The sequence below is a fragment of the Lithobates pipiens genome, unplaced genomic scaffold, assembly GCF_037356315.1.
Source record: "Lithobates pipiens isolate NorthernLeopardFrog02 unplaced genomic scaffold, aLitPip1_a1.2 Scaffold_18, whole genome shotgun sequence".
Taxonomy (NCBI): Eukaryota; Metazoa; Chordata; class Amphibia; order Anura; family Ranidae; genus Lithobates; species Lithobates pipiens.
In genome coordinates, this window is record NW_027507758.1 from 153,265,518 (window position 1) to 153,287,534 (window position 22,017).

Consider the following 22,017-nt stretch of genomic DNA (forward strand, 5'->3'; position numbering starts at 1 on the left):
ATACAGCAGTCGCTTGGGCACCACATGCTTGACCAGACATATGATGACCTCCCATGCAGCCCGTTGGCAACAGTACTTAAAAGACCCACATCAAAGAAAACAAAGGCAGACCTCTCCTTGCTCCTCATTAGCTGGGATCTCAAACCCCACTATACCTCCAGTCCTCTCAGTAACCTGCACTGAGAGGAATGAAGGTATAGAAATAGTTGTCCCAAGTACTTGTGGGAAATCTGCTAGTGGTACACTAACATCTGATTTTAGCAGGCAAATTTCTCTACCCCAGTTGCTAAACTGTCAAAAGAAATTCAGTCCCAGCCATCCACATGCTGAGCGTCTGAATGCTAGTTTGGCCAAATTGCTAGCACTGCAACTGCTGCCTTTTAATTTGTGGAATGTGCGGTACCTTAGTGGTAGGTTCCCAAATGCCATTTCTTTTCATGGAAGGCCATTCTGGCTCTCTATCAGCAAGTGGAAGGCAATGTCTTGGCCTCGTTGAACAGAGTGATCAGCAGTAAGGTGCATATGATCGCTGACTCGTGGTCATGGTCTTTCTTCCACTGGGTAACTCTGCTGGCAGCTGGGAAGGATGCAGGACAGGGTTCAGTATTGTTGGAGATTGTTCCGCCAGCACGCCTCCAAAATGCTAGTGATGATTCTGCCACAGCTCTGTCCTCCAACCCCTCCTCTTCTTATTCCTCTATGGCCTCTTTCTCTGCAGATTTCTCCTTTGAACCAGCGGTGCTCCGTAGGTGTTCAAGGGGCTACGCAAGCACTCAGGCAAAAAGATGCCATACGATGCTTGAATTGGTCTGCTTAGGGGACAGGAGCTATACTGGGGCAGAGATTCTGTCAGCTCTGCAGGGGCAGGCTCAGAGGTGGTTCACTCCATGCCAGCTTCTCCCCCTGTCCGACCTGCTTCCTCAGAGTAGCAGGGAGCGCACGCAGGTACCGGTCCATTAGCACACGTTCCACGATCTGAGGGCCTGTCAAGGTCTCTGGCTGCAACCAGTTCCTGGTGAGGTGGACCAGGTCAAACATTTGTGAACGGGGTTACTGGAGTAGGACCACTGATGCACACACTGGGCCCGGTCTGCCATGGTGACACCCAAGCGTGTGAGTATCTCTGTCTTTAGAGTCTCATAGTAGTGGGCTTTAGCCGGTTCCAGATCAAAATAGGCCTTTTGAGGTTCTCCAGTCAGAAATGGGGCCAACAGACCCGCCCACTGTTCTTTTGGCCAACCTTCGTGGACAGCAACTCTCTCAAAAGTTGCAAGATATGCCTGGACCTCATCGGCAGGTATCATTTTCTGTAGGTGGTAGGATGCACGTACCAACTTTGGTTCCACTGGCACAGGAGGTGCAGACCCCTTTCTCAGTTCCACCAGGGTCTCTGCGAACTGCCGGTTCATTTCCTGCTGGGCCGCCTGTTGTGCTGCAGCAGCCTCTGCTTTTTGGCGGTACATCTCCTGTTGTGCTGCAGCGGCCTCTGCGACTTGACGGTTAGTCTCCTGCTTAGCTGCATTGACTTGTAGCAGGGCCTTTAATATTTCCTCCATCTTCAGAAAGTGCCTGCATTTCCACCACGTGTCGCTCTGGACTCAAAAAGGAACCTGAGTGAGAGGAGCTCTGGGTGTTGGACTAAAAATGTTTGCTTTTCCGCATGTTTTGTGGGGGACCAGCCCCGCACTGTATAGAGAGGAGACCATTTGTTTAGTTAGCGCTGGACGGCAAGGATTTAACCAGTTGCCGACCGCCGCACGACGATGTACGTCGACAGAATGGCACGGGCAGGCATATGGGCGTACCTGTACGTCCCTGCCTTCCCCGCGGGTGGCGGCGGTCGGAATCCGTTCAGGAGCGATCTGGGATGAGGGGGCGGCCATTCATTCATGGCCACCCCCTCGCGATCGCTCCTGACGAATGGAAGTGCAGCGTAACATCACTTCCTCTCCTGTAATGTAAACACAGGCAGAGGAAGTGATGTAATCTCTCCTCCGTGTCGGTATTTTTCGTTCCGGCACCGAGGAGAGAGGATCGGTGAGTTGCACCAACACTACACTACACAGTAGAACATGCCAGGCACACTCTCACCCCCCCTTCACCCCCCGATCACCCCCCCAATCACCCCTGCACCCCCAGTCACAGTGACACCAATTGCATTTTTTTTTTTATTGCATTGGTGTCATTTGTGACTGTAATAACTGTTAGGGCAGTTAGGGTTAGCCCCCTTTAGTTCTAGGGTACCCCCTAACCCCCCCAATAAAGGTTTAACCCCGTGATCACCCCCCGTCGCCAGTGTCACTAAGGCTGGGTTCACATTGCAGCGGTTTATGAGAACGGATGTGATTCGCACCGCACTGCAGTGCAAATCACATCCGATCTCTGTGCGATGCGAGTTCAGCCATACAGATAGTATGGCTGAATTCGCATTGCACCCGCCGCAAACTCGCACGGGACCCTTTTTTTGGTCCGCAGCAGAATCGGATCGCATGGGTGTTCACACCATGCGATCCGATTCCTGTCCGAGGTTGCAGATCGCACTGCGATATGCGAACTGATCTGGGGCTGTCATTAACATTTCACTGACACTCCCAGCAGTTCGCATAGGGCAGTGTGATGCGGGAACCCCCCGCGGATTCGTGGCGTTCCCGCATCGCTCCAGTGTGAACCCAGCCTAATAAGCGATCGTTTTTCTGATCGCTGTATTAGTGTCACAGGTGACGCTAGTTAGGCAGGTAGGTATTTAGGTTCGCCGCAGCTTTTTATAGCGCCAGGGACCCCCATATACTACCGCATAAAGCCCCCTGATTGCCCCCTAGTTAACCCTTTCACCAGTGATCATCATATAACTGTTACAGGTGACGCTGGTTGGTTAGTTATTTTTTTATAGTTTCAGGGCACCCGCCATTTATTACCTAATAAAGGTTTAACCCCCTGATCACCCGGCGGGTGATATAAGTTTGAGGGTCAGATAGGGTCTGTGTCGCCCCAGGCAGCGTCAGGTTAGTGCCAATACCGCTAACACCCACGCGCAAAGCATACACCTCCCTTAGTAATATAGTATCTGATCAGATCTATATTAGCGTCGCCAGCAGTTTAGGTTTCCCAAAACGCATTGTTAGCGGGATCAGCCCAGATACCTGCTAGCACCTGCGTTTAGCCCCTCCGCCAAGCCCAGCCCAGCCCACCCAAGTGCAGTATCGATCGATCAATGTCACTTACAAAACACAACACACATAACTGCAGCGTTCGCATAGTCAGGCCTGATCCCTGCGATCGCTAACAGTTTTTTTTGTAGCGTTTTGATACAGTCGCTGACAGCCTAGGTGCTTTTTTACCTGTGAGTCTCACTAGTGTACCCCTAAATTTAGGGGTGTCTACTTTCCAAAATGGGGTCATTTGGGGGGGGGTTTGTGCCATCCTGGCATTTTATGGCCTTCAAAACTGCGATAGGTAGTGAGGAGTGAAATCAAAAATTTACACCCTTAGAAATCCTGAAGGCAGTGCTTGGATTTCGGGGCCCCGTACGCGGCTAGGCTCCCAAAAAATCCCACACATGTGGTATCCCTGTACTCAGGAGAAGCAGCAGAATTTATTTTGGGGTGTCATTTCACATATGCCCATGGCATGTGTGAGCAATATATCATTTAGTGACAACTTTGTGAAAAAAAAAAAAAAAAAAAAAGTTTGTAATTTTCCCGCAACTTGTGGCAAAATATAAAATATTCCATGGACTCAACATGCCTCTCAGCAAATAGCTTGGGGTGTCTACTTTCTAAAATGGGGTCATTTGTGGGGGTTTTGTGCCATCTTGGCATTTTATGGCCTTCAAAACTGCGATAGGTAGTGAGAAGTGAAATCAAAAATTTACGCCCTTAGAAAGCCTGAAGGCGGTGCTTGGTTTTCGGGGCCCCGTACGCGGCTAGGCTCCCAAAAAGTCCCACACATGTGGTATCCCCGTACTCAGGAGAAGCAGCAGAATTTATTTTGGGGTGTCATTTCACATATGCCCATGGCATGTGTGAGCAATATATCATTTAGTGACAACTTTGTGAAAAAAAAAAAAGTTTGTAATATTCCCGCAACTTGTGGCAAAATATAAAATATTCCATGGACTCAACATGCCTCTCAGCAAATAGCTTGGGGTGTCTACTTTCTAAAATGGGGTCATTTGGGGGGGTTTTGTGCCATCTTGGCATTTTATGGCCTTCAAAACTGTGATAGGTAGTGAGGAGTGAAATTACAAATGTATGCCCTTAGAAATCCTGAAGGCGGTGCTTGGATTTTGGGGCCCCGTACGCGGCTAGGCTTCCAAAAAGTCGACCACATGTGGTATCCCCGTACTCAGGAGAAGCAGCAGAATGTATTTTGGGGTACAATTCCACATATAACCATGGCATGTGTGAGCAATATATCATTTAGTGACAACTTTGTGTAAAAAAAAAAAAAAAAATTTTTTTTTATCATTATTCAATCGCTTGAGGCAAAAAAATAAAATATTCAATGGGCTCAACATGCCTCTTATCAATTTCCTTAGGGTGTCTACTTTCCAAAATGGGGTCATTTGGGGGGGGTTTTGTACTGCCCTGCCATTTTAGCACCTCAAGAAATGAGATAGGCAGTCATAAACTAAAAGCTGCGTAAATTCCAGAAAACGTACCTTAGTTTGTAGATGTGACAACTTTTGCACAAACCAATAAATATACAGTTATTGACTTTTTTTTTTAACAAAGACATGTGGCTGAATACATTTTGGCCTAAATGTATGACTAAAATTGAGTTTATTGGATTTTTCTAATAACAAAAAGTAGAAAATATAATTTTTTTTCAAAATTTGCGGTCTTTTTACGTTTATATCGCAAAAAATAAAAATCGCAGAGTCAGTCAAATACCTTTAAAAGAAAGCTCTGTTTGTGGGAAAAAAAGGACGCAAATTTTGTTTGGGTACAACATTGCATGACCGCGCAATTACCAGTTAAAGCAGCGCAGTGCCAAATTGTAAAAAGACCTCTGGTCATTGACCAGCAAAATGGTCCGGTCTGAAAGTGGTTAATTTACTGTTTGTTTTTATTTTGCAAACCTCCTGCAAATAAACCTGGAATCTGCCAGATTTTTAAGAAAGTTCCCATTTGCTGACTGTCCTTCAGAAAAAGGTGATCCCTACAAGCTAGTCCCCCTACACAATATATACACACACACTGAAGCAGGAAGCAATATACATTGGCCTGAAAGTGATTCTGTACACAGGAAGTAGGTGTGTGTTTTGAGGCCAAATCATTTAGACATACACACATGACCCAAACACATAACCACCCCATGTAAAAATAAATCAAAAATTACCTTAATTTGCAAATAAGGATCATCTCTTCCTCAGAGAACAGTGAGTGGGCCATGGAGGTGGGAAGAAATTAGCAGCAGTACAAGCAACTTCCTGGAGGGGCGTGATGTCATTCCTGTGTGCTGGCCACCTCTTCAGGGGAATAGATGTGTGTCATGGGTACATACCTCCGCGCACACAGCAGTTGCGCATCTCACATACACAGCGGACGCGGATCTAGCATTTGGCGCATCTAGCTGCAGTAACCCAATTTTTATAGAAATTAATAGTAAAGCAGTTGCAGATTTCCAGGACTGGACTAACAAATGTTTATAGTGAAAGACAACTGGTGTTTTCTATTAAACAAGGTCTAAATGGGCCATTGACGTGCATCACAGTTGAATTTAGGAATGTGTCTTTGCAGAGTTAACCTAAATGAAATCCTTTCTTATTTTGGCTTAGGGATAGAGTGCAGAGGGATTAGAAGTCTTAAAAAGGAAAAGGGGGGTACCCCCTTAAGGTGGTACTTTTAGGGCACTACTACAAAAAATAAGGGGGGGGGGATCCCTTGCACTATCAAAGTGAACGATGAATGAGTATGTTTATAGTAAATAATAAATTGCTGCTAGACCTGAAAAGTGTATACAGTACATTTAAATCCTTTGTTGCTGGATCCAGGGGAGGCCCCAAACTACCGTGATCTATGTGGCGTTTTTTACCCATATTGAGGTAAGAATATAGAGAGCACTAAGTGGAGCACAGGAAGATCGTACATCGGAAACCACGTATTGAAGACTTTATTTTGATACTTTGTAGAACATAAGCACTTTTTGCACTTTTGCACCTTTATTATTATTTTTCAGAGCTAATGGACTATTATATCGCTATCATCATCTGATTATATGGAATTGATTATTTCATTACTCATATACTGAGAATAGCCCATCATTTACCTTATATATAGGATTTGTTATTGCACTGTGTTTACGCATATTTACTGAAGCTGCACATAGTTATTTGGTTGCACAGTAATATTTACAGAGCAATATATGATTTGCTATTGCATTGCGTTTACGTATATATATATATATATATATATATATATATATATATATATATATATATATATATATATATATATGATTCTTGATTAAAGGTTATTGGCGCTACCTCCACCCAGTGAATTCCAATAGCACTCTTTGCTTACTCAAACCTTTTATGTCTATCTATCACCTTAACGTGTCCCCAGGGACTATGTGCATTAACCCGTATTCCGTATTTTATCTCAACAACACCCCATATATCCAACACCTAAAACTCAAGGCAAAAACTAATTGCACCCCACTTTATATCACCTAAGTGAAATAGTGCCACTATAGTTTCATTAAGAATCTCCAATCAAAAAGATATACATACAAGAAATCAAAATAAAATAGAATAAAATAAAATAAAAAGTGATTGGTAGAGGCCTCTGCCGTGAAAAGGCCTAACTTCAAACAAAAAGCCAAAAAATACAGAAAAAAAGCCAAAAAATACAGAAAAAAACACAGGAGAAAAGGGGGAGAAAAGAACCCCCAACAGTTTTAGTGTTTACCAGTGCCAAACCTCTTCCTAATTGGGGAAGAAAACTATCATATACATTCTTTGTGCTAGTTATTACATATTAAATACACCAGATCTCCTTATATTAATAAGTGTAAGAGGAGGAAGCACAAGGTTTCCTCATGCAAAAATATCCCAAAAAAATTTTTTATACAGTAAACAAAAAATCAAAAAAGACACAATATGCGAAAAGTCCAGTTATATCCGGTGGTCTATACACCAATCCACGAGCATGTGAGAGTGTGAAAGGGTCAAGTGAGCCCAATATATGTCAAAAATAAGCAGTATAAATATCAGTCCACATTGAGTCTTCTATAACCGTATCAATGCAATTACGCCTCTTCAGAATACAGGAAAGGTGACTTTCGTGAGATTGCCTGCGCTTTATTAGTGACTTTCGTGCTCGTTCCCCCTCAAGGATCCCCACTCACCAGATCCATTCACCCCCTAGGGGGTTAAACGCCTGTAATCTGTATCCTGTTTGTCCGAAGATTCCACCATCCAGTTATATCTCCAATAGGTCCTTCTCAAGGTCTTTTAAAGAGATGCAGGTAAGTCCTTATATCCAATAGTGATTTCCTCAAATAGAAGAGAATACCCTCATGGTGTAGTATTTTTGATTATAATTGGGAAAGAAGGGAGAACAATCTGATATTCTTCTTTAAAAAGCAGGTATTTTTAGTTATGTAGAAATTTTAGGAGGCTAATTTCCACTTAAAAATATTTTATTACAAAAAATATTTTATTGCAAAAAAACCTTTATACAACACTCTGTGCAGAAAAAAGGGGGTTTTTTTATGCAAGATGCAGTCTAACAGTCCATGCATCAGCATACACCGTATATAACTTGTGTTATACGGCTCAAAAAGATGTAATGTAACAACCCTTTTTCAGCAAAAAAAGAGACAATATAAAATATAAAAAATAAATAAAAAGTAAAAAGAACAGATGCAATATAAAGCACTGATTCCGGAATGCAAAAAAGGATTTTCTTTATATATGTACCAAAAGTTCACCAATTATGAAAAAAATAAATAAATAAAAATCAAAAATGAAAAAACAGAATCTCCTACGGTCCTTTACATAAGTCTGCAGAGTATCTGCACTTAATCCCAAAGAGCCCTATTCCCCCAGTGCCACAGTCCCCTTACTACAGTGGGGTTAAATGATGGTCTCCTCTGGGGGACGTTTATCAGGCTTAGTTTGGGTTAGGAATGGAGCTCCGTAGGTTAAAAAACCAAAAAGGAAAAACGTTAATGTTAAAAGAAATTTTCAGAAAGTTTATCGGGCTTGTTCCCACTAACTTCAGCCCAAATATTCAACTCGCCGGTCCGTCGTAGAGACAATTCCCCTGAACGCGCGGCGTGCGTTCCAGGCTGCGTTCCAGCGGATCCAGGCGCACCGGAAGTGACGTGTGTGCGTAATGACGCTGTACGCGTTTCGTCAGAGACGTCCTCAGCAGCGATACCACGCACACTCCCACCTCCGTCCTTAAGGGTGGCCACTCCTCCCATTCACAGGTCTCAGCCAATAGCCGATCTGGATGGGGATTACACGTCTGTTTGTTTATTTTCTGTCTACGTACACTTTACCATTCTTATAAGTAAAAAGTTTATACTCCAACCACCTCAACCAATAGGCTTCACTGTGTGGTGATATACATTATTTTATTCAAAAAGCTTTTTAGAAATCTTTTTAGAAATGAAGGGGAAACCGGAACTTCTTATCCAATACTCCTGGTTCTGGGATGCTTTGTATTAAACCTATAGCGTTGCAAAGACACACATATTTTTATTTTTATTTAAAGTGTAAGCTCATACAGTTCCACAGGCCTCAGAGGTCTGTTTCAAGGACTGTTTAGGCATCCCGCACAGAGAGTATTTTCCTTATTTACCTCTGTCTGATATCTGTCAGGCAGAACTAAATTACACATACCAGATATTACCTTGTAAAATTATCTCCGGATTTTTTCCTTTAAACAAGTATATTTATTTTAGAGGATTGTTTTACCCAGGCACTCCGGAAGAGTTTGAGAGTTTTCTAGGAAATTTAAATAACAACAAATATGGACTAACGTTCAGTGGCAAATGTGATAAACACAAGATAGAGTTCCTGGATTTGGAAATCTTCAAAAATAATGATGGCCTCCATACGAAAACTTTTTTCAAAGAAACAGATAGAAACAGCTACATCCCCACCTCTAGCTGTCATCACCCCAAATGGAAGGCCAATATCCCTAAAGGACAGCTTCTAAGAATTAGGAGGAACTGCAATTCAGTGGAAGATTTTTCTTCCCAAGCAGACAAACTGGTTACACAATTCATAGAAAAGGGATATAAATATGAAAACCTGACAAAAATAAAAAATGAAGTCGCTAAAATAGATAGAAATACCCTGATAAAGAAATCGAGAAAAGAAAAACAGAGATTTGATTTAGCTTTCATCACTGGGTATAATGCACAGTATTATGAAGTGGAGAAGATAGTGAAAAGATACTGGCCCATCCTCCAGGAGGACAAAATCTTAGCAACAATCCTTCCAAAGAAACCAAAATTCATCTACAAAAGAGCGCCTACACTACGTAACATGCTAGCACACAATGTGATTGATGGTCCTAAGAACAGCACTTTCTTGGAGGAACTGAAAGGATTCTACAAGTGTAACAAATGTATGGGATGTAGGGCTAGTAAACCCCAACCTCGAAGAAGACAGACATTTAGATCGAAAACAGACCATGTAGAATACAAAATTAGAGAATTGATTACATGCCGGAGCACATACGTCACATACGTGCTGGAATGCCCTTGCAATTTGCAGTACGTGGGCAGGACCACCAGACCACTACATGTCAGAATACGAGAGCATGTCAATAATATCAAGAAGGGGTTCCCTAACCATAATGTATCCAGACATTTCGATCTGTTCCACCAAAGAGATCCCTCCAAAATGACTTTTTATGGAATTGACCACATAAAGGAGAATTGGAGAGGAGGAAACATGACAACTCTTATATCACAGAACGAGACTAGCTGGATATATAGATTAAACACTTTGGCCCCTAAAGGGCTTAATATTGACATAGATCTTAACTGTTTTATAGCAAATCCATAAAAAATGAGGGTAAATAGATCTAGAATCTTTCAATTAAAAGACCTGTGGGATCCCCATATACATGCATGGGGGTTTTTAGATTCCAGATGATAGATAAAAAGAGGAAAAAATTATTTTCCTACTAACAGATTACCTTTACGAGGTAACATCTGGGTTTGCATATTGACTAAGTCCAACTTATGAGGTAACATCTGGGCCTGTATATTGACTAAGTCCAATTTCGATAGATAATAACTAGGTAAGCTTTCTAACCCTAGATGTATGCATGTATGAGTGTGGACGTAAAGTTTGGGAAGAAATCTGAAAATGGATATATAGATGTGGATAGAAATTTTATTTACATGAGAAAATAAACCAAAAAAGGCAGAATATGGTCAGTTGGGAAATTAATAGGACTTGGCTGGGGTGTAGTCAAACATAACCCTAAGATTTGATCAATTCTAATTAAAGGTAGAGAAGCTGATATCTGATTCTTTAAGAAATTTTGCAAAGGGAGCATATTTTGAGTAGCATCTAAGGAAGGTATTTAAGTAACCTCCATAATAAGATAAAATTATTCAATTTTGCATTTCGGCCTTGGCAAAAATAAAGGTTTTTCCTATCGGTAGTTTTACATGGTAATATCTGATAGGAAAGGCGGGGAGGACATAACTTGAGGCCGTGGAAAGACCCCAAACGCCTGGGTAAAACAATCCTCTAAAATAAATATACTTGTTTAAAGGAAAAAAATCCGGAGATAATTTTACAAGGTAATATCTGGTATGTGTAATTTAGTTCTGCCTGACAGATATCAGACAGAGGTAAATAAGGAAAATACTCTCTGTGCGGGACGCCTAAACAGTCCTTGAAACAGACCTCTGAGGCCTGTGGAACTGTATGAGCTTACACTTTAAATAAAAATAAAAATATGTGTGTCTTTGCAACGCTATAGGTTTAATACAAAGCATCCCAGAACCAGGAGTATTGGATAAGAAGTTCCGGTTTCCCCTTCATTTCTAAAAAGATTTCTAAAAAGCTTTTTGAATAAAATAATGTATATCACCACACAGTGAAGCCTATTGGTTGAGGTGGTTGGAGTATAAACTTTTTACTTATAAGAATGGTAAAGTGTACGTAGACAGAAAATAAACAAACAGACGTGTAATCCCCATCCAGATCGGCTATTGGCTGAGACCTGTGAATGGGAGGAGTGGCCACCCTTAAGGACGGAGGTGGGAGTGTGCGTGGTATCGCTGCTGAGGACGTCTCTGACGAAACGCGTACAGCGTCATTACGCACACACGTCACTTCCGGTGCGCCTGGATCCGCTGGAACGCAGCCTGGAACGCACGCCGCGCGTTCAGGGGAATTGTCTCTACGACGGACCGGTGAGTTGAATATTTGGGCTGAAGTTAGTGGGAACAAGCCCGATAAACTTTCTGAAAATTTCTTTTAACATTAACGTTTTTCCTTTTTGGTTTTTTAACCTACGGAGCTCCATTCCTAACCCAAACTAAGCCTGATAAACGGCCCCCAGAGGAGACCATCATTTAACCCCACTGTAGTAAGGGGACTGTAGCACTGGGGGAATAGGGCTCTTTGGGATTAAGTGCAGATACTCTGCAGACTTATGTAAAGGACCGTAGGAGATTCTGTTTTTTCATTTTTGATTTTTATTTTTTATTTTTTTTCATAATTGGTGAACTTTTGGTACATATATAAAGAAAATCCTTTTTTGCATTCCGGAATCAGTGCTTTATATTGCATCTGTTCTTTTTACTTTTTATTTATTTTTTATATTTTATATTGTCTCTTTTTTTGCTGAAAAAGGGTTGTTACATTACATCTTTTTGAGCCGTATAACACAAGTTATATACGGTGTATGCTGATGCATGGACTGTTAGACTGCATCTTGCATAAAAAAACCCCCTTTTTTCTGCACAGAGTGTTGTATAAAGGTTTTTTTGCAATAAAATATTTTTTGTAATAAAATATTTTTAAGTGGAAATTAGCCTCCTAAAATTTCTACATAACTAAAAATACCTGCTTTTTAAAGAAGAATATCAGATTGTTCTCCCTTCTTTCCCAATTATAATCAAAAATACTACACCATGAGGGTATTCTCTTCTATTTGAGGAAATCACTATTGGATATAAGGACTTACCTGCATCTCTTTAAAAGACCTTGAGAAGGACCTATTGGAGATATAACTGGATGGTGGAATCTTCGGACAAACAGGATACAGATTACAGGCGTTTAACCCCCTAGGGGGTGAATGGATCTGGTGAGTGGGGATCCTTGAGGGGGAACGAGCACGAAAGTCACTAATAAAGCGCAGGCAATCTCACGAAAGTCACCTTTCCTGTATTCTGAAGAGGCGTAATTGCATTGATACGGTTATAGAAGACTCAATGTGGACTGATATTTATACTGCTTATTTTTGACATATATTGGGCTCACTTGACCCTTTCACACTCTCACATGCTCGTGGATTGGTGTATAGACCACCGGATATAACTGGACTTTTCGCATATTGTGTCTTTTTTGATTTTTTGTTTACTGTATAAAAAATTTTTTTTGGATATTTTTGCATGAGGAAACCTTGTGCTTCCTCCTCTTACACTTATTAATATAAGGAGATCTGGTGTATTTAATATGTAATAACTAGCACAAAGAATGTATATGATAGTTTTCTTCCCCAATTAGGAAGAGGTTTGGCACTGGTAAACACTAAAACTGTTGGGGGTTCTTTTCTCCCCCTTTTCTCCTGTGTTTTTTTCTGTATTTTTTGGCTTTTTTTCTGTATTTTTTGGCTTTTTGTTTGAAGTTAGGCCTTTTCACGGCAGAGGCCTCTACCAATCACTTTTTATTTTATTTTATTCTATTTTATTTTGATTTCTTGTATGTATATCTTTTTGATTGGAGATTCTTAATGAAACTATAGTGGCACTATTTCACTTAGGTGATATAAAGTGGGGTGCAATTAGTTTTTGCCTTGAGTTTTAGGTGTTGGATATATGGGGTGTTGTTGAGATAAAATACGGAATACGGGTTTAATGCACATAGTCCCTGGGGACACGTTAAGGTGATAGATAGACATAAAAGGTTTGAGTAAGCAAAGAGTGCTATTGGAATTCACTGGGTGGAGGTAGCGCCAATAACCTTTAATCAAGAATCATTCCATTAATGCAGGTTGTTTAGTGCAGCCTTCGCATATTAGGGTGGCAGCAACCTCATAAAATAAAGAAAGCTTATACTTAATTTTTTAATAAGACAAAAATTAGATAGAAGAATTGTAACCAATAAAAAACTATATAGAACACAAGGTCACAGGTATAAATTAATACCTATACATATTCCTGCTGATCAAGACCTATTCCATAGGCGCGGCTTTACTTGTATAACTATCATATATATATATATATATATATATATATATATATATATATATATATATATATATATATACATACATACACTTTTTTGATACTTTGTTGCACATAAGCTCTTTTTGCACTCTTGCACCTTTATATCAGAGCTAATGGACTATTATACTGCAATTATCATCTGATTATATGGAACTGATTATTTCATTACTCATATACTGAGCAATCATTAACCCTATATATAGGATCTGTTATTGCACTGCGTTTACGCATATTTACCCATACGGGATTACTAGTATATCATTGTTTACTGAAGCTGCACACAGGTATTTGGTTGCACAGTAATATTTACAGAGCAATATTTACACATTAATTTTAAGATATACACTGCTGTTAATAAGTAGCGCTATATGATAACCAGGGTGATTGGCGCTACCTACAAGTAAAACTCCTTATATGTATGTATATCAATATATAATTCTGAATATATCATGTATTCATCTAGAAGAATATATATATAATAAAGGGAGGCATAACCCCCAAAAAACTACCAATCTGCAATTTGAAATTCACAAGCTACTCAGAATTCCCAAAAAAACAACAAAGTTCCTACTAAAGATATGTTCCTGGGATTAACAAATAATTCCAATAAGCAACAGAAAAGGAAAAAACGAAACCAGACAACAAACTAGAAACCAAAAATAATTTTTTGTATCTGTATCGCTAAGAGACAGTATTCCCTAAAATCGCATAAATGCCAAAGTGTGGTTTGAGTAGGCAAATTCCCAGTAAGAGGCGTATGTAAATGTGCTAGTGAGCTTATAATCCCAAACATGCAAACTGTAAGTGTAAACGCTAATATAGATACATATGCAAGAATTTTTTGCCTAAAGTCGCATTATCGCCAAGATGTGCAAAAAACCAAATATAAGGTGTATATAAATGTGCTTAATAAAATTAAAATTCACAATACAAAATTCAGATTATACAACCTATGCATGCAATATGCTAATATAAGCATATATATATGGAAAAACAAAAATATATTAATAGTATGGTATATAAGTATATAAAAAATTATATCAAAAAATATATATCAAAAAAGTGCAGCTGAAAAAACAAAGGGCAAAAAAAATGTGTACAAAAAAGAAGAAAGAATATATATATAAAAAAATATATATATATAAAAAAGCAAAGGGTCTCTTAAAAAAACAGTAAATAACAAAAAATACAAAAATAGTGTCCAAATTCCCAAAAAATCTCTTCAACAGTGCAATTATAAAAAGTTCAAAAGATGTGACTAAAGTGCTCCTCGTGCAATCTCCAACGTGACTTCTGTGTTCCCCCACAAGATCCCCCACTCACCAGAAGAATAAACCCCTGCAGGGGTAATTCGCCTTGGAATCAAAGTCTACCGATAATCAGCTCTTCATTCGCATCCAGAGAGAGCTTTTTCAGTTCCTGCTGATGTCCGGCTCATCAATCGCAACCAAGGGGGAGATTTCCTCATAGGAAAAAAATTGTAGTCTCCATAGTGTGATTTGTATAAAAAATCAATTTATTGCCACAAAAATATAAACAAATAAAAACATAAAAAATGATAAAACAGAAAAGACAATTCTAATATGTTGAGACAAGATGTGGAAACACAGTCCATTAAAAAACCTTTCCAGCCTCCATATATGAATGATAACGTTCCAGGAAAAAGATAAAAAATCCTAGAACAGGGCTGAGAGAAAGGTAATAACCATACGCTAATGGTGCTTTATCCCAGATAACACAAAGGACTAGACACCAAAAAATATATATAATGGTGATGTCCCAGGATATAACCTGTTGTCTAGAGTCACTCCAGTGTTTGTAAGTCCCCCAGGGATAGAGCCCTTCTAGCGCGAAAAAATAACAATAATAATCCGAACGTGGAAACCGCCCGGTGGACACGCAGCTACGGCTTGCACTCCAACTGCGCTCCAACGAACGGAACTGACGTAATAGGCGTAACTCCGTCGAACGCGTTTCGTCATTGACGTCTTCAGCGGCGGTGTCACGCTAAAACGTCTTTCAACTTAAATAGGAAAAAAAAGGACCCGATCGAGCAGAATCTGATTGGCCAACGTTCGTAATTGACACCCAAACAGCCACCAATGGGCTATGCCCTGTGCCTGAAGGAGTGACAACCACCGTATCCAATCCGCATGTAGTTATCACCCAGTTCCCAGCCAAAAAGGCGAGGGGAGGATATCCAAAAAAAAGAATTACAAAACTCAATTTATAGTAAAAAATCAATAAATTTAAGACCCATCTATTGTCCGCCTATTGGGTACACGGCACATAAGGGTGATCTATCCCAAAGGGAACTTAAAAAGACTGTATACATGATGACAGTACTTATATGTTAAAAACAATAATAACATCGATAACCCTTATAACAAGTTATCATAAACAGAAGTATGAAAATGAGTATTTATACAAATAAAAAATTAGGGAAAATCAGAAATAGGTAACTACTGACTGAGATGGCTGAATACAATAGATTTCATTAACAGAAGAAAAAGAGAAAAGGGGTCATCCTCTTTACTTCATTGCAATCCAGCTATTACCTGGTAAAAGTGCTCATATCAATCTAGTTTATCTATCAATCTAGTAAAAGTTTTCATCTCTCCACAGTGTTCTATAGTGGGCTGTAAGGGAAGTGACCAGGACTAGAAATGGTATAACATATCCAAAAAAATTTTTTAATAATAAAAATAAAAATAAATATAAATATAAAATTAAAATTAACCCCTTTCTAATGGATTCGCATTTAAATGTTTCAAAAGGGGGGGGAGAGCCAAATCATGTCCATATGTCTCAGAATTGGCACGTGTGATCAACAATCAGCAACATTTAGGATAATCCCAAGTGGATATAAAGTCCTCAGAATAAGTCGATATATACAAGAAGGAACGTTGTCTTAGAATATTACATAATAAAGAAGAGAAAAAAATAGAGAAAAAATGCAATAGTGCCAAACACCATTCTACTAGCTTAATATCGATGAATATATAGATTCCAATCTACAACAGATTGGTAAGTAACATACATCTCCTAAAAGACAACGATCAAGAGACCATCAAAGAAGAGAGATTTATGGATCAGCTATGAAACAGTTTAGGTCTATATCCAGGTTGAGGCCCCGTGGCGCAAGAGATCCCAACCTGTATATCCATGCGGTTTCATTCTGCGAGATGAGGGTGGTCTTATTCCCTCCCCTCCAGTTATCTTTAATGCAATCAATCCCATAGAAGATTAATCCAGAAGGATCTCTTCTGTGGAATTCGTCAAAATGGCGGGAAAGGTTATGGTTTGGGAACCCTTTTTTTATATTGTTAATATGTTCCCTAATCCTAACAAATAAAGGACGTGTGGTCCTGCCTACATGTTGTAAATTGCACGGGCACTCTATAACGTATGTTACATGCGTACTCCGGCAGGTAATTAATTCCTTTATTTTATATTCTTTATGGTCTGTTTTTGCCCTAAACGTTTCTTTCTTTCTTGGCTGTTTCTTGCTAACTTTACATGGGAGGCATTTCTGGCACCTATAAAATCCCTTCATGTCATTAAAGATTTTGATTTGTTTTGGTGGATCGATGGCGTTGTGTACTAGAAGGGAGCGTAAGGTGGGGGCCCTTCTGTACACAAAACAGGGCTTTTTGGGAAGGACCTTAGATAGCACTTTATCTTCCTGAAGTATAGGCCAATACTTTTTGATAATTTTTTCGAAGTCCCTATATTGAGAGTTGAAACCAGTAATAAAAGCCAGTTCCATCTTTCTATCTTTTTTATCCTGTTTCTCCAATAACGACTTCCTCTCCAAATTCCCAATACTCTTTTTTAATTGGAGTAGTGGTTCTGGCCTGTATCCTTTTTCTTGGAATCTCTCTAAAATCATATCTGCTTGAAGATGATAATCTTCTGCTGAGTGGCAGTTTCTCCTCAGTCTTAACAGCTGACCCTTCGGAATGTTACTTTTCCACTTAGGGTGGTGACAGCTCGTGGTCGGGATATAGCTGTTTCTGTCAGTTGTTTTGAAGAATGTCTTGGTACTCAAAACTCCATCTATTTTTGAGATTTGGAGATCCAGGTAGTCAATACTATGTTCGCTGTATTTACCAGTGAAGGTTAGACCATAGATGTTGTTGTTAAGATTGTTCAAAAATATTTCAAGGTCTGTTGGGGTACCATCCCATAATAAAATGAGGTCATCTATATATCTACGGTAGAACCTCACCTGGGGTATATTGCTACCGTAGACATATTCCTCCTCCCACATGTTCATCATGAGATTGGCCACACTGGGGGCATAACGAGCCCCCATGGCTACTCCCTTGGTCTGAACATAGTATTTCTGATCATACCAGAAATAGTTACAACTCATTGCCAGCTCTAATCCCTCAATGATATATTCTATTTGTTCTTGTCGCATATCTGTGTTCTCATATAGTGCCTTTTCAACTCCAATTAGGCCGTCACGCTGCACTATACTTGTGTACAATGAATTTACGTCGATGGTTACCATCAGAAGTCCCTCAACGTCTACTATATCTTGAAGTTCTTTTAAAAGTTGTGTACTATCCCTTAAATAGGATCTCCCTTTTTGTACCAGGGGTTTCAAGAATTTATCAAGATATTCCCCTAGACGCGAGAAAATTGAATTTATTCCACTAATTATAGGCCTACCTGGGGGCTTATCAAGCCTCTTGTGAATTTTCGGCAAATAATACATCACTGGGGTTTTTGTCGAGTTTGAGATTAGATATTCTGCTTCATTTTCATTTAAAATTCCCATTTCTTTCCCTTTTTTCACAAAAGTTGCTAGTTTCTTCCCATATTCACGTTTAGGGTTTCCCTTCAACTTTTTATAGGTGTCTTCAGCGCTTAACAATCTTTCCATCTCCTCTATGTAGTCAGACTTGTTCAGAATTACCAGGCCCCCCCCTTTGTCAGCAGGTCTGATAATTACATTTTTCTTCTCTCCTAGTGCCTTGATAGTTTTCCAAATGTTCGTAGTTTTCTTATAATTCGTTCTCTCCATTTTTCTTAAATCTCCTTCCACCATCTTGCTAAATGCCCCTAAACATTGATTTCCTGGTGTGTTAGGGTTGAACGTAGATTTATTTTTCAGATCAGTTTGTACATATAAAGATTCTTTTTTACTCTCTCCTCCTGCATTCATAGCAAAATGTTTTTTAATATTCAACTTCCTCATGAATTTCTTCAGATCAATAAAAGTCTCAAACTTATCTAGTGTTTTATCAGGCGCAAATTTTAAACCTAAGTCCAAAATCCTCAATTCATCATCCTCAAACTTTATATTGCTCAAATTATAGATTCCTTTACCAATTAGGTTCTTCTTCTTTTGTTTCTTCTTTCCTCCTCTGCTTCCCCTTGTCCGTTTTCTCCTTCCCTGTGTCTCCACCTGATGGTTCCATCTCTTTCTGTATTGTTCGCCCATGGTGTCTCTAAAGGGCGTGGATCCATGTGATCTGGGTGTTGTTCCTCTCTGTTCATTGTCCCATACAAAGCTCCCTGGGGTCCACCCCTGTTGTCTACTGGTCCTCTCCATCTTGGATTCCTGTAGGGTGGTCTGGCACCCCATCTTCCTGGGGGTCTGTCCCGTTGTCCATCCCTGGAAAAATCCCTATAGTCTCTGGAGTTCCTTCTAGGTTGGGGGAATCTATTTTCTTTATAGTTCCCTCTATCTTGTGGATATCTATATTGCGGGTAGTCCCTCAAAGGAGTGGATCGGGGATATCTATTTCCTCGGTCCTGCGGATATCTTTGTTGTGGATAATCCCTTAAAGGAGTAAACCTATTTCTTGTGGGTAAATTATACCTCGGTGTAGTTGGGTCTTCCATTATATATGGTTCTTGTTGGTAAATTCTTTGGTCATCTATCTGGACGTTCCTACGACTGGGTGGTTTGTTCAATAATCTGCTACCTTGCATTGGGTTTGTTCTCATAATTGATTGTGGCGTACTGGTTGGTTGGTCTAAATTCATAATTTACATTGACCCATCCGGACTCTCATTATCATGGGCTGTATTTATTTCATCTATAAGGTCTTGAAGTCCTGTTTGCCATTTGTACACTTTAAGATCATTATAGTCCAATACATCCCTTTTGAACTTTTTTAGCTTTTTTGCTTGTATATCCAGATCGTACTTTCTAATTGCTTCCTGTAATTCTTTCTCCTTCTCTTCATAATCTCTATGTTTACTAAAGGGTAAAAGTTGTTGTTTGATTTCAGAAATAATCGTTTCTATCCCTTTCAATTTATATTGTCTCCTTTTAACGATAACATGTAACAGGTCATTTTCAGACTTGTTAAAAAAGGAGTACCACTCATCCATGAGTTCAGTATCCTCAAGGTTGTCATTTGGGTTCAGATCCCATCTTAGGCTCCTGGGTGTCATCTTAGCGTTTATATACATTTCTAGGCTGGCTATATCCCACCATACTCTCAGCTGCTTTTCCATAGTGTGTTTAAGTTGTTTCATTAAACCACATAGATCTTGTGTATTGGTGACACCTTCCTGATCAAAGATGCTTTTTATATCTATATTTCTACTCCCCATATATCCGAAAATGTCCATGGCTGCAGTCACAAAGAGCTCCCCTGAATACCAGGGGGGTCTTGAGAATAAAAATAAAGGAAAAAACCGCGCTCGACAACGGTGGGAAGTAAGAGAGGATAGTAATAACAGTAGCTACGGCTAAATACTAGTTATATCATTAGGTTGCTGCCACCCACAAAAGAAAGAAACTCCAAAAGGTGTTTCCTCCAAAAAATAAAACAATATGATAACCAGGGTGATTGGCGCTACCTACAAGTAAAACTCCTTATATGTATGTATATCAATATATAATTCTGAATATATCATGTATTCATCTAGAAGAATATATATATAATAAAGGGAGGCATAACCCCCAAAAAACTACCAATCTGAAATTTGAAATTCACAAGCTACTCAGAATTCCCAAAAAAACAACAAAGTTCCTACTAAAGATATGTTCCTGGGATTAACAAATAATTCCAATAAGCAACAGAAAAGGAAAAAACGAAACCAGACAACAAACTAGAAACCAAAAATAATTTTTTGTATCTGTATCGCTAAGAGACAGTATTCCCTAAAATCGCATAAATGCCAAAGTGTGGTTTGAGTAGACAAATTCCCAGTAAGAGGCGTATGTAAATGTGCTAGTGAGCTTATAATCCCAAACATGCAAACTGTAAGTGTAAACGCTAATATAGATACATATGCAAGAATTTTTTGCCTAAAGTCGCATTATCGCCAAGATGTGCAAAAAACCAAATATAAGGTGTATATAAATGTGCTTAATAAAATTAAAATTCACAATACAAAATTCAGATTATACAACCTATGCATGCAATATGCTAATATAAGCATATATATATGGAAAAACAAAAATATATTAATAGTATGGTATATAAGTATATAAAAAATTATATCAAAAAATATATATCAAAAAAGTGCAGCTGAAAAAACAAAGGGCAAAAAAATGTGTACAAAAAATAAGAAAGAATATATATATATATAAAAAATATATATATATAAAAAAGCAAAGGGTCTCTTAAAAAAACAGTAAATAACAAAAAATACAAAAATAGTGTCCAAATTCCCAAAAAATCTCTTCAACAGTGCAATTATAAAAAGTTCAAAAGATGTGACTAAAGTGCTCCTCGTGCAATCTCCAACGTGACTTCTGTGTTCCCCCACAAGATCCCCCACTCACCAGAAGAATAAACCCCTGCAGGGGTAATTCGCCTTGGAATCAAAGTCTACCGATAATCAGCTCTTCATTCGCATCCAGAGAGAGTTTTTTCAGTTCCTGCTGATGTCCAGCTCATCAATCACAACCAAGGGGGAGATTTCCTCATAGGAAAAAAATTGTAGTCTCCATAGTGTGATTTGTATAAAAAATCAATTTATTGCCACAAAAATATAAACAAATAAAAACATAAAAAATGATAAAACAGAAAAGACAATTCTCATATGTTGAGACAAGATGTGGAACCACAGTCCATTAAAAAACCTTTCCAGCCTCCATATATGAATGATAACGTTCCAGGAAAAAGATAAAAAATCCTAGAACAGGGCTGAGAGAAAGGTAATAACCATACGCTAATGGTGCTTTATCCCAGATAACACAAAGGACTAGACACCAAAAAATATATATAATGGTGATGTCCCAGGATATAACCTGTTGTCTAGAGTCACTCCAGTGTTTGTAAGTCCCCCAGGGATAGTTCCCTTTGGGATAGATCACCCTTATGTGCCGTGTACCCAATAGGCGGACAATAGATGGGTCTTAAATTTATTGATTTTTTACTATAAATTGAGTTTTGTAATTCTTTTTTTTGGATATCCTCCCCTCGCCTTTTTGGCTGGGAACTGGGTGATAACTACATGCGGATTGGATACGGTGGTTGTCACTCCTTCAGGCACAGGGCATAGCCCATTGGTGGCTGTTTGGGTGTCAATTACGAACGTTGGCCAATCAGATTCTGCTCGATCGGGTCCTTTTTTTCCTATTTAAGTTGAAAGACGTTTTAG